Here is a 12,221-nt window from a genome sequence, read left to right on the forward strand (position 1 = left end):
AATATAAACCATCAACACATCTTTCCATGAACTTTCAGACTTTTGAGGTACCTCAAGGTGACCAGTTTGCAAAGCACACTGCTGAAATGTGAACCACATAAAAAGTAGAACATCTAGTTCAATCTATGAGAATATTTCCCACGTTTTCTGTCTGGTGTAAACCTCATTGAATGCACTTCTTTAGATTGGAAGAAACTGAAAAGGGATAGTCAGGAATTTCAACCACAGAAATTGAAGTGCCCTCAGTTCTCGTTTAGGCATATGGTCTCCTTCATAATTCATTATCCAACATCAATCCCCCTCCATCATCCCAAAGCCAGCAGTCATCCACAACATTCCAGGCTTCTCTATACCAACAGCAGCTTTGAGATTGACTGCTTTAAGCTGGCCCATTTCCTGGGACGTTCTGGAGCAAAACGAATGGCATGCTAATGACAAACCCATCAGGAATTTGTCTGGGTCCACCCCTTGTTGTTGGTTGTCAATGTGCAGTGCACATTCCAATTTATGCCACAGTGGTGAAAGTGGGGGGGTGGGGGGGCAGTTTTCCATTTTATCGCAGCTCCAATGTGTTGCATCAATCAGTCATTCTCAAGTTACCATCATTTACAACAGTTTGCAATTTCAACATGGCCTTCGATGAAAAATAACATCCCTAGGCAGTTTATGAAATACTGGGAAACAAAATTTGAAACAAATTAGTACTGAGGAGCAGAAGTGTCAGTCAAAGAGTTATCTTTAAAGGATTGTTTTTAAGGCTAGAGCTGTTAAAAGAAGCTAAATTCCAAAGATATGGAGCCAATCAGCCCAGACAGGGCCTCTGGTGACCAAGGTGGAATTCCGAGCTAGTCCTATTTGCTTGTATTTGTCCTATATCCTTCTAATCCATTCCCATCTGATTGTGGACTTCAGGAGAACTAAGAATGACCACTATCAAAAACTCAGTAGTGCAGAGGGTAGAGAGCACTAGGTTCCTTGGAGTCCACTTAACAAGCAACCTTTCATGGACACACAAAATCTCTTCACATGCCAGAAGGCGCAATAGTGACTGCAGTTCCTGAGAAGACTGGAGTGGCAAGGCTACCCGCCACCATAACGTCAACCTTCAACAGGAGCATTGTGGCTGACTGCATCACAGTGTGGTGCATTTCTGTAGAGAACTGAATTGGAGGTCAATCCACAGGACCATAAGAGTGGCAGAGACGATCAGTGGAGTCTACCTTCCCCCACCCCCCCCCCCCCCACCACCCAGCCACCCACCAGTAACCTGATCTACTGGGTCATTGTCTGAAGAGGACGTGCAAAATCATTGAGCTATTATTATTAGGAAAGAGATACAGGAACATCAGAGCCAGCGCCACCAGGCTGAGAAACAGCTTCTTCTTCCCGTGGGCAGTGAGAATGCTGAACGACCAAAGAAACAGCTCACACTAACCATCTAATATTTGTTAAACAATGTTGATTTATTTACACACACACACACACACACACACACACACACACACACACACACACACACACACACACACACACACACACACACACACACACACACACACACACACACACAAATTTGTATATATGTGTGTTATGTCTGGTTGTGTGCCTGCATGTTTGGCACTGAGGACTGGAGAACGGTATTTCATTGGGTTGTACTTGTGCAATTGGATGAAAATAAACTTGAACTTGAACTTGTATCTGTTGTTATAACTTCCTCTAGCAGCTCATTGCTAATATGGACTACCTATTGAGTGAAGGAGTTGCTCCTCATGTACCTTTTAAATCTCTTCCCTCTTACCTTAAACATGCCCTCAAGTTCTACTATCATTTACCCTGGAAAATATTTGGGCGCATTCGTTTTATCCATGCCCTTCATGATTTTATAAACCTCTATAATGTCACACCCCTGCCTTCTACATTTTAGGCAATGAAAACTTCTATTGTGGTGGTACACCACCAGCCTACTGCAGGGAGCAATCTCTGTACCTGCAGGAGAGTATGGGGGATAGGAAAACACCTGGCCGGCTGTCAATCAGCTGACCTGAATGGATCAAGCCCCACCCGGTTGGGTGTCAATCACCCTCCGGGATATAAGCCTGAGCCGGCCTCCCAAGGCCTCACTCAGAATTGCTGCAGCCACAGCCAGCCCTGTTCTGTGGATGTCTTTTCCGATTAAAGCCTGTTGTACAGTCTCTTAGGTTCTGTGTGTTTGCTTCTTTCTAACAGCGCACCACAATTTAATCGGCAAAGACATTTTTCCAAGGCTGCTATGGAAAAACTCCTGAGCGCAGGGAGCCTCAAAATCGACCCACACCACCCGGAAGCCCAAACACGCTTTGAGATCTGGAGACACATGGTCGAAGCAATCATCGAGGCGCATGCATACGACATCTGGACCCCGATCGAAAGAAGCTCATCTTACTCTGATCCAAGCTGTGTCCTCGTGCCTTCCAGGCAACCAAAGGCTGCTCCAAGTACAAAGAGCCAATGGGCACTCTCGAGACCTTGTACAAACCCCCCCACAAATGCGGTTTTCGCAAGGTATCTCCTGAATACCTGAGCCCAGCAACCCGGGGAGATGGCTGAGTCTTACATCGGACACCTGCATGAGTTGGCCCAAATGTGTCTAGCTGAACCCAGGGTAAATGAAGAGGAGGTCGAGAGACTAATCCAGGACCCCTTCGTCCGAGGGCTACACTCGAGGGCCATCTGGCAGAAGCTGTGGAAGAAAATATCTATGCCCTGGCCAAAACAGTGGAAGTAGTCTGAACCCTGGAAGCTGCAGCCCTATGCACAAAAGTCTTCAACTCTAGAATCCCCCTGGCCTCCTCGTGGTCGCCTCACACTGCTGCTGTGGCCCTAGACCAAGCTGAGGAAGGAAACATTGATGCGGCGGGTGCCCGGCGCCCCTGTAAGTACTGTGGGTCCCGGTGTAGTCAGATCATAGTTTGTGACAAAACTGCCTGGCTAGGAACCAATATTGCTCCCAGTGTGGCAAGAAAGGCCACTTTGCTAAAGTGTGCCTCTCAAAGCCAGCCGGCAGCTCAGCGGCCCTCTACGACCTCCCCACCTCCCCCACGGACCCCACCACGTGCATGTGCCGGGCGATGCCATTGCCCCCGCTACCACTTCCAGCATCCCCGACCCTGGTGGCACAACTTCCAGCCCCGCCAGCAACGATCACCATGTGTGCCCAGCGCACCCAGACCAGCCACCGGCCTTGCCAGCGCCACCCGCCAAAGACTACAGTGACGTAACTTCCGGCTTATGGAGTGACATCACTTCCACCAACAGTGATGATGTCACTTCCCCCGGTGTGACGAACATAGCCAGGGAAGGAGGCCAACCATGCCTTGGCCTCCCATATGGCGCCACCATCTTGGGCCGGACAGAGGCCGACACCAGGGCCCTCCGACGACAACGTGGTCACCATGGGCAATGACCAGGCCGCTCTACCGATGCTCCCTACACCTCTGGACACCATTAATTGCTTCACATCGCACTCCCACAACTGATGATAACATGGTCAACACAGGTGATGACCAGGCTGCCCTACTGATGCTCCCCATGCCTCTGGATGTCATTAATCACCACCCACTACTAAGGAGGGCACCACCAATTGATACTCACCTTGCACGCTGCCTGCAGAGGACACCCACGACCACGACTCCCCTCCACAGCCGGAGAATGATAATTCGGACCCAGAGACGGTCCTAACAGCCACCACACTGACCAGGAACATTTCCTACGACCTCCGGTGCTCCATAATTGATGTGCAAATCAATGGGCAGGTATCAAAGTGCCTGTTCGACAGCAGCAGCAATGAGAGTTTCAATCATCCGAGCGTAGCCTACTCCCCTAAGATGAAAATCCACCCCACCACCTCCTCTATCGCTCTTGCTGCCAAGGAACAGACTGTTGGTACCCTCGGATGCTGCTTGGCCGATATAACTGTGGGGGGGAGGAGACATACATGGGGTTCAGGTTCCTGGTCCTGCCCAAACTCTGCGCCCCGTCCTCCTGAACCTAGATTTCCAGTGCCACCTGCAGAGCATCATCCTTGCCTTTGGGGGGCACCACCCTCCACTCACATTACACAGCGCACCAACCTACCAGCCCTGGCCAACCTGCAGCTTCTTCACACTGCGCATCACCCCACTGCACCTCACGCCAGACTGCAAGCCAATCACCACCAGAAGTAGGTGCTATTGCGCCGCAGACAGAGATTTTATCAAGGCAGAGGTGCAGCGGCTTCTGCCAGAAGGTGACATAGAGCCCAGCAACAGCCCTTGTAGAGCCCAAGTTCTGGTTGTCAAAGGGGGAATTAAACTGAGGATAGTCGTGGATTACAGCCAGACCATAAACCGATACACCCAACTAGACCCCTACCCCCTGCCAAGGATAGCCGACATGGTCAATGAGATATACCGCTACCGGGTTTTCTCCACGATTGACCTGAAGTCGGCCTATCACCAAATCCCCATCCACTCGCGGGACACGCCCTACACCACCTTCGAGGCAGATAGGCATCTGTATCAGTTCCTCCGAGTTCCCTTTGGAGTCACGAATGGGGCCTCCGTCTTCCAATGGGAGATGGACCATATGGTAGACCGGCACAAGCTGAAGGTGACATTCCCATACTTGGATAATGTCACCATCTGCAGTCATGACCAGCAGGACCACGATGCCAACCTGAAGAAATTCCTCGAGGTGGCCGAGGAGCTGAACCTCACTTACAACAAGGAGAAGTGTGCGTGTTCTGCACCACCCGTCTTGCCATCCTGGGGTACATTATGGTCCATGGGATCATCGGCCCAGATCCAGAAAGGATGCGCTCATTAATGGAGCTACCCCTCCCCCCACGCTAAAGGCCTTTCACAAATGCCTTGGCTTATTCTCCTACTATATGCAGTGGAGCAGATCTTTATCACGTTTGGCTACGCTGCATTTATCCACAGCAATCGGTGGTCTAGATTTATGAGTGAGGAACTACGCCAGCACCTGACTGCGAGGGGCATCGCCACTAGTCGCACGACTAGTTACAACCCGAGAGGCAATGGACAAGTGGAATGTGAAAATTGGGTGATCTGAAAGGCAGTCCTCCTGGCCCTCAGTCAAAAGGGTGGTCTGTAGAATTCTGGCAGGATGCCCTGCCTGAGGCACTCCATGCCATTAGGTCACTCCTGTGCATGGCTACCAATGAGACCCCTCATGAACGCCTGTTTTCATTCTCCAGGAAATCGGCGACCAGAATATCCCTCCCAGCATGGCTCACATCCCTGGGACCGGTGCTCTTGCGTAAACATATACGGGCACACAAGGGAATCCCTGGTTGAGCAGGCTTTCCTCCTACATGTGAAACACAACTACACCTATGTTAGGTTCAGCAGTAGCAGGGAGGACACCATCTCAACCAGGGACCTGGCACCAGCAGAAGCACCCACCATAGCACAGCATCCTCCAGCCCAGGATGACGCCGACCTGGCACACACCCCCGACACCGGGCAGCTTTGGGGCACCCAGGACCTCTTTGAGCACCAGAGACCCACTTCAGCCATGGGGAACAAAACTGACCCCCCCATTCATCCGATACGACACACACACCTCAACCCCAGCCCCTCCGGCCACCCCTCCGTGCTGCACCACGCCAGTCACTCCGACTCCTGCCGCCAGCCCCCCCACACCCCCTCTGACCAGTGAACAGGAGCCAGTCCTGCTCTGTGGATGTCTTTGCCGATTAAAGCCTGTTGTACAGTCTCTTTGGTTTTGTGTGTTTGCAATCGTGTTATATGGCGAGCTCTCCACTGGCCACCGAGATAGAGGTGCACCAAAGAAGAGGTACAAGGATTGCTTAAAGAAATCTCTTGTGCCTGCCACATTGACCACCACCAGTGGGCTGATATCGCCTCCAACCGTGCATCTTGGCGCCTCACAGTTCAGCGGGCAGCAACCTCCTTTGAAGAAGACCGCAGAGCTCACCTCACTGACAAAAGACAAAGGAGGAAAAACCCAACACCAACCCACCAATTTTCCTTTGCAACCGCTGCAACCATGCCTGCATGTCCCGCATCGGACAACGAGCCTGCAGCTGATGTGGACATTACCCTTCCATAAATCTTCGTACGTGAAGCCAAGCCAAAGAAAACAGTACACCACAACTATCCAACTACTTCCTAAAACACAAGCCCTGCAGTCCTTGGCACCCTTTCTAATTTATTGCTGGGAATCTTGAACTGCACACTGTACTCCATGTGGTCTCAACAATTCCTTGTACAGCTATATCATCATGTCCCAACTTATATACTTAATAGGGTGCCGAACACCTCCTTCACCACCCAAATGACTCACCACTTTCAGGGAACTGTGTGTCTATATTGCTACGTGTCTCTCTTCTACAACACTCTCCAAGGCTCTACTGTGGAAGTCCTGCCCTGGTTTGACTTACCAAAGTTCTCATTCAATTTCCCACTCCTTGGCCCACTGTTCCACCTATTTATTTTTTTCTATAAATTTCCTGTTAATTTAGACATTCTGCATGGCAGCTGTCCCTTTCAGCCCACCACCCCTTGCTGCACAATTACACCTAATTATCCTTAACCCCAGTACATTTTGAATGGTAGGAGGAAACCTAAGCACCCAGAGGAATCCCATGCAGACATGGGGAGAACATATAAACACCTTCCAGACAGTGCTGGTTTGGAACCCCGGTCCCGACCACTGGTGCTGAAACAGCATTGCGTTAACTCTACGCTAATCATGGTGCATCTGATCTAGATTCTGTTATGAACTTGGGTACCTTTACAAATACCTCACCAAGACAACTTGACAGCTCCTTCCTGAATACTGTCTGTACTACCATGAAGGAAAGGGATGCAGATGAATGGAAATACATCCTTTATGGTTCTCCTTCCAAGTCACACACCACCCTGACTTGGAAAAAAAATTGTTGCTTTTTTGATTCTAAATTTTGGGAAACCCCTATCCAACAACACTAAAGTAGTAGGTCTGCAGTGGTTTAAGAAGGTGGCTTCTGATCACCTTTTAAAGGGCAGAATAAATGAAGGCCTTTCTCTAAACCTCCATATGATAAATAATGAATACCAAACAGCATTGAAATCATAAAATCAAAAGTACTTGAGAGTCAGAATTGGAATAACTTGAGAATCTTGAAGGATCATGGGCCTGTGATGCCTGTGATTTATGGAGGGGTATGTCCTCGTCTGCTGCAGGCTCGTTGGTGACTGACAAGTCCGATGCGGGACAGGAAGTGAGAGCCAGGGGAAAGTGAGAAGGGTGTGGCCAGTTAGCAATGTGACCATGGGTGGCTGAGACTTGACTCGCTAGGATAAACTGCAATGTTTTGGGTAAGTTCAAGTTTCTAAAGGGGGAAGATGGGATTTTGGCATAGAGAACAATGGAATTATCGAGTTTACAAGATTCATAAGGCATAAATGAGGATTTCAGCAATTGCAGTCGCAGTATTGATTCCCTCCATACAAACCACTGCCTTATTCTGTTCCCGTGATCCTGATTAAAATAATCGTGAACGTTTACAACATAATTAATTTCCTGAATCCCCTTTGGCAATATTGCAAGCAATTGTTACTGCTTGTAATTATTGTAATTATTAAATCTCATTCATTTTTGTGTAATGAGGATGTTCAGTAGAGAAACCCAGTCAATGTGTGGCTACAAGTAACTTTTCCCGAGAGTTCACATGACATATGGTCACTGTGTTGTAATGTGGTTTGAGAGAATTGTGTGGCTAGTAATACTCAAATGAGGAACTGATGCCAATTTTAATGATCTCATCTACATTAGAATCTTGGGTGCATCAAAATTTGATGCACTTTGTAAGCACCCTGAGTATCGTTGAGTAACTTAATTCTCTTCAATGATTCAATAATTGATGAACATTGAAAGTAAATATCACGAAAGGATCAATATTATATAAAATTCATAGAACAGCACAGATTTCTGTTGTTCATCATTTGGCACTTAATGCTATCAAAAGGCCAATCTTTCTAGAAAGAGATGGGAACAAATACATTATCCTGAGATTCCCGCATTTCAGAATGGATTTTGATGCTGCAGATGGAGAAAGATCGCCTCGGGAATGTAAATAAATTTTGGCTCTTCTTTAGATGTGCTTGATTTTGGAGATCCCCGATTATCATGAAATAGGATTTCCTGAAGGTTTTGGCAGTTTTAGTTGTGTGGGACAATAAATATGCAGAGCAAGGGCAATGTGCACCTCACTTTGTGCAAATGTATCCTTCAGACAGTCTACCTCTGCCACTTGTTGCCTCTGTTTCTCTTAAAAGGCTGATTCTTCATGACGAATGTAGCAATGCAAAGCAGACGAAGGAGCACAGACAGATCTGATGGAGATGACCACCATTACATTCTGCTGAAAGAGTTGCAACAACAGACAGCAATCAAATACAAGGCTTAGGGTGTGTGTGTGTGTGTGTGTGTGTGTGTGTGTGTGTGTGTGTGTGTGTGTGTGTGTGTGTGTGTGTGTGTGTGTGTGTGTGTGTGTGTGTGTGTGTGTGTGTGTGTGTGAGTGTGTGTGTGTGTGTGTGTGTGTGTTTTTAATTTTAAAAAGTAGGTGGGGTCAGTGAGTAAATTTGCAGATGAAATGACACAAAGATTAATGGGACGATGGACAGAGTGGAGGACTATCAAAGAATATGGATCAGTTATAGATATGGCCAGAGGAATGGCAGATGGAGTTTAATCCAGACATGTGTGAGGTGCTGAAGCTTGGGAAGCTAAAGGTAAAGGGAATGCATGCAGTTAATGACACGACTAAAAGAACAGATGTGCTGATGAATTTACGGGTTCATTCCAAAGATGGGTGTAAGTGGCCACAAAAAAAAAAAGAATGGTGTGCTTGGTTTCATTGGCAGGGGATTAGACTACAAAAGTATAAAGAAATCATATTCCAGCAATATGAAATTAGCATAAACTGGTTATACTGGGATACTAGAAGTCTGAGTGTGAGACCTGCGAGCCTGCTGACCTCCTACAGTAGAGTACCGTCCAATCAAGGTCAAACCATTCAGTCCACTATCCCTCTGCCAAGCCATTTTTCATTCCCACCCATCCCTTTTGCCCACATTGGATGAAAAGTGGCTGCGGTGAAATGCCAGCACTGCTGCTGCACACCGGGAAGAGTGGAGATGCAGCACTGCTCCGGAGGGTTCAACTGCCCAGTCCTAATGCTGGCGACTCCATACAGGCTTTAAACAGCCTGTTAAAGGAGTCGACTGTGTTTGTAAGTAAAGTTCTGCAACCATGGAGGACTGTGTCCAAGATGGCAATGCATGTGCTTGGCAGTGGCAGCAGGACACCGGCAGTGGGAACAACACCCCCATTGAAAAGGAGAAGCAGAGGATAGTGACCACGGCAGCAAACCAATGACGGGCTTGGGAGATGAAGGACACTATAGGCCAGTGACCAATGCATGGACCAGAGAGGGGCTCAGTGGATGAGGGACTGTGGCTGCTGGAGACTGGCTCATGGGATCCAGGCATCAGAGTCGAGACTGAAGAGGGTGCCGAGGGCATGAAGGGCTCCCATATGGGCTCGGGCATTGTTAGAGGTTTGGATCTGGAGCTCCAGTTGTTAATTAATCGAATAGGAGTCTTTGAGGCTGCAGAAGCTTCAAGAGGGCTGGAGGCGGATCAATGGCCACTCATTGCCTCTGAAGGGGCTCTTCTTTCCTTCTCTTTCTCTTGTTCAATAATGGACACCAGACAATATTTTGTCTGCCTTACAGCCGCCAGAAGGTATTTTGTTTAATATTACATGATCCGTACTATTATCTGACAATAAAGGAATCTGGAATCTTGAATCTTAATTGGTTCACCTCGATAAAGCGTTTTAGCTCGCGACACCGATCATTATTTTTCTCCACTGATGCAACTTGACCTGCAGATTGTGCTTAGCTTGAGAACTCATGATCCAGCTGTACAAGGAGTTGAAAAGATCACTCTCAGACCACTTTGTGCACTTCTGGTCACCCGGCGATAGAAATGATATCAATAAATTAGGAGAGTGTGGAGAAAACTCACTTGGACGTTACCAGAACTGGAGTGGTTGAGCTGTGGGAAAAGGTTTAATAGGCTAGGGCTTTATTCCCGTAAGTAATGGAGATTAAAATGCTGATTTTCTTGAGGTTTGCAAAATCATGAGGGGCTCAGATAAAGTAAATCCTCACAGGGTGGATGAGGCTTGAACTAGAGGCCACAGGTTTAAGGAGAATGAGTTAAGATTTAGGCACATTTTTCACCCAGAAGGTGGTCAGTATTGGGAATGAACTGTGAGAGGAAAACAATGATCAAAAAACAGGACAGATTTAAGTAAAAGAGGAGCTTGAAGGAAAATGGGCGGTGCAGGCAAATGAGATTAGCCCAGAAACACCATATTGATCAGCATGGACTAGTTGGGCCAAAGAGCCTTTTACATGCTGTTTGACTCTATGACAATTTGGTGGTGTCTCCCATGTCCCATAAGAACATGATGCATGGAGTTCATTGCAAGGCAGATATGTACAACAGTGCTGAGAGAGGGTCTTGGCTTCTCCATTTTCCCATTATTCTGGACCTAAATTGTATCAATAGCAAAGGAAGGTGGAAGTTGAGAGGTGAATTGGGAAGCGAGAGATGTTTTGCAGTCTTATGGTATTTTATAGAGATGCCCAAATGACAATTCATTGCAGAAGGAGCATAACGTCAACAATGGTGCGAAAGATGGCAACGATCATTCTCTTAAGACTCTTGCCATCTGCTTTTTGCAAAAACGGATTGCAGTTACTCATCCAGGCTTTTTGGACAGCACTTCACAAACTGGTAACTTCTAGTACTAAGAAAGACACATGTAAATGCCATCACCAGCAGTTTAAAACACACGTATACTTAACAGTCAAAAAAACAATTGGAAAAGATGCAGCAGGGTATCCTTCAAATTCCTCTTCCATGGACAAGCCAATTCTGAATCCAAACTATCAATTCACTCTGGATCCCTAGCTGCAGAGTGTAGTAAAAGTGGGTCAGACCATCATGCACCTCCATTGTCTCCAACTCTACCACCTGCCACCTTGGGAAAGCTGCCGATATATTAAAACACTTGTTACACTCTGATCTCCCTCCTTGGATTGAAAATTGGTTGCCTGACAGGAGGCAGAGGGTCAGGATAAATGGGAGTTTTTCAGGTTGGCAGAGAGTGGTAAGTGGGGTGCCCACAGGGGTCAGTGTTAGGCCCACAACTGTTCATCATTTACATTGATGACTTGGAGGAGAGGACAAAATGTGGTGTAGCCAAGTTTGCGGATGACACCAAATTGAGTGGAAGAGCAAATTGTAATGAGGATGTGGAGAGTCTGCAGAGGGATATAGTTAAGCTGGATGAGTGGGCAAAGGTCTGGCAGATGGAGTACAATGTTAGTAAGTGTGAGGTTATCCACTTTGGCAAGAAAAATAAAAGAGCTGAATATTATTTAAAGGGTGAAAAACTACAACATGCTGTTATGCAGAGGGACTTGGGAGTGCTTGTGCATGAATCGCAAAAAGTTAGGTTGCAGGTGCAGCAGGTTATTAAGAAGGCAAATGGAATGTTGGCCTTCATCGCTAGAGGAATTGAATTCAGGAGTAGGGAGGTAATGTTGCAACTGTATAAGGTACTGGTGAGACCGCACCTGGAGTACTGTGTCCAGTTCTGGTCTCCATATTTGAGGAAGGATATACTGGCTTTGGATACGGTCTAGAGGAGGTTTACTAGGTTGATCCCTGGGATGAAGGGGTTGACTTATGATGAAAGATTAAATCGTCTAGGATTGTATTTGTCGAGTTCCGAAGAATGAGAGGAGATCTTATAGAAACATATAGGATTATGAAGGGTATGGATAGGATAGATGTAGGAAGGTTTTTTGAGCTGGCCGGGGAAACTAAAATGAGAGGACACAGTCTCAAGATTCGGGGGAGTAGATTTAGGACAGAGATGAGGAAAAATAGTTTTTCCCAGAGAGTAGTGAATGTTTGGAATTCTCTAACCAGGGAAGTAGTTGAGGCTGCCTCATTAAACATATTTAAAATTCGGTTAGATAAATTTTTACATGATAGAGGAATTAGGGGATATGGGGAGAAGGCAGGTAGGTGGAGTTAGGTCATAAATTAGATCAGCCATGATCGTATTGAATGGCGGACCAGGCTCGATGG

This window comes from Narcine bancroftii, chromosome 5 (genome assembly GCF_036971445.1).
Source record: "Narcine bancroftii isolate sNarBan1 chromosome 5, sNarBan1.hap1, whole genome shotgun sequence".
NCBI classification, from domain to species: Eukaryota; Metazoa; Chordata; class Chondrichthyes; order Torpediniformes; family Narcinidae; genus Narcine; species Narcine bancroftii.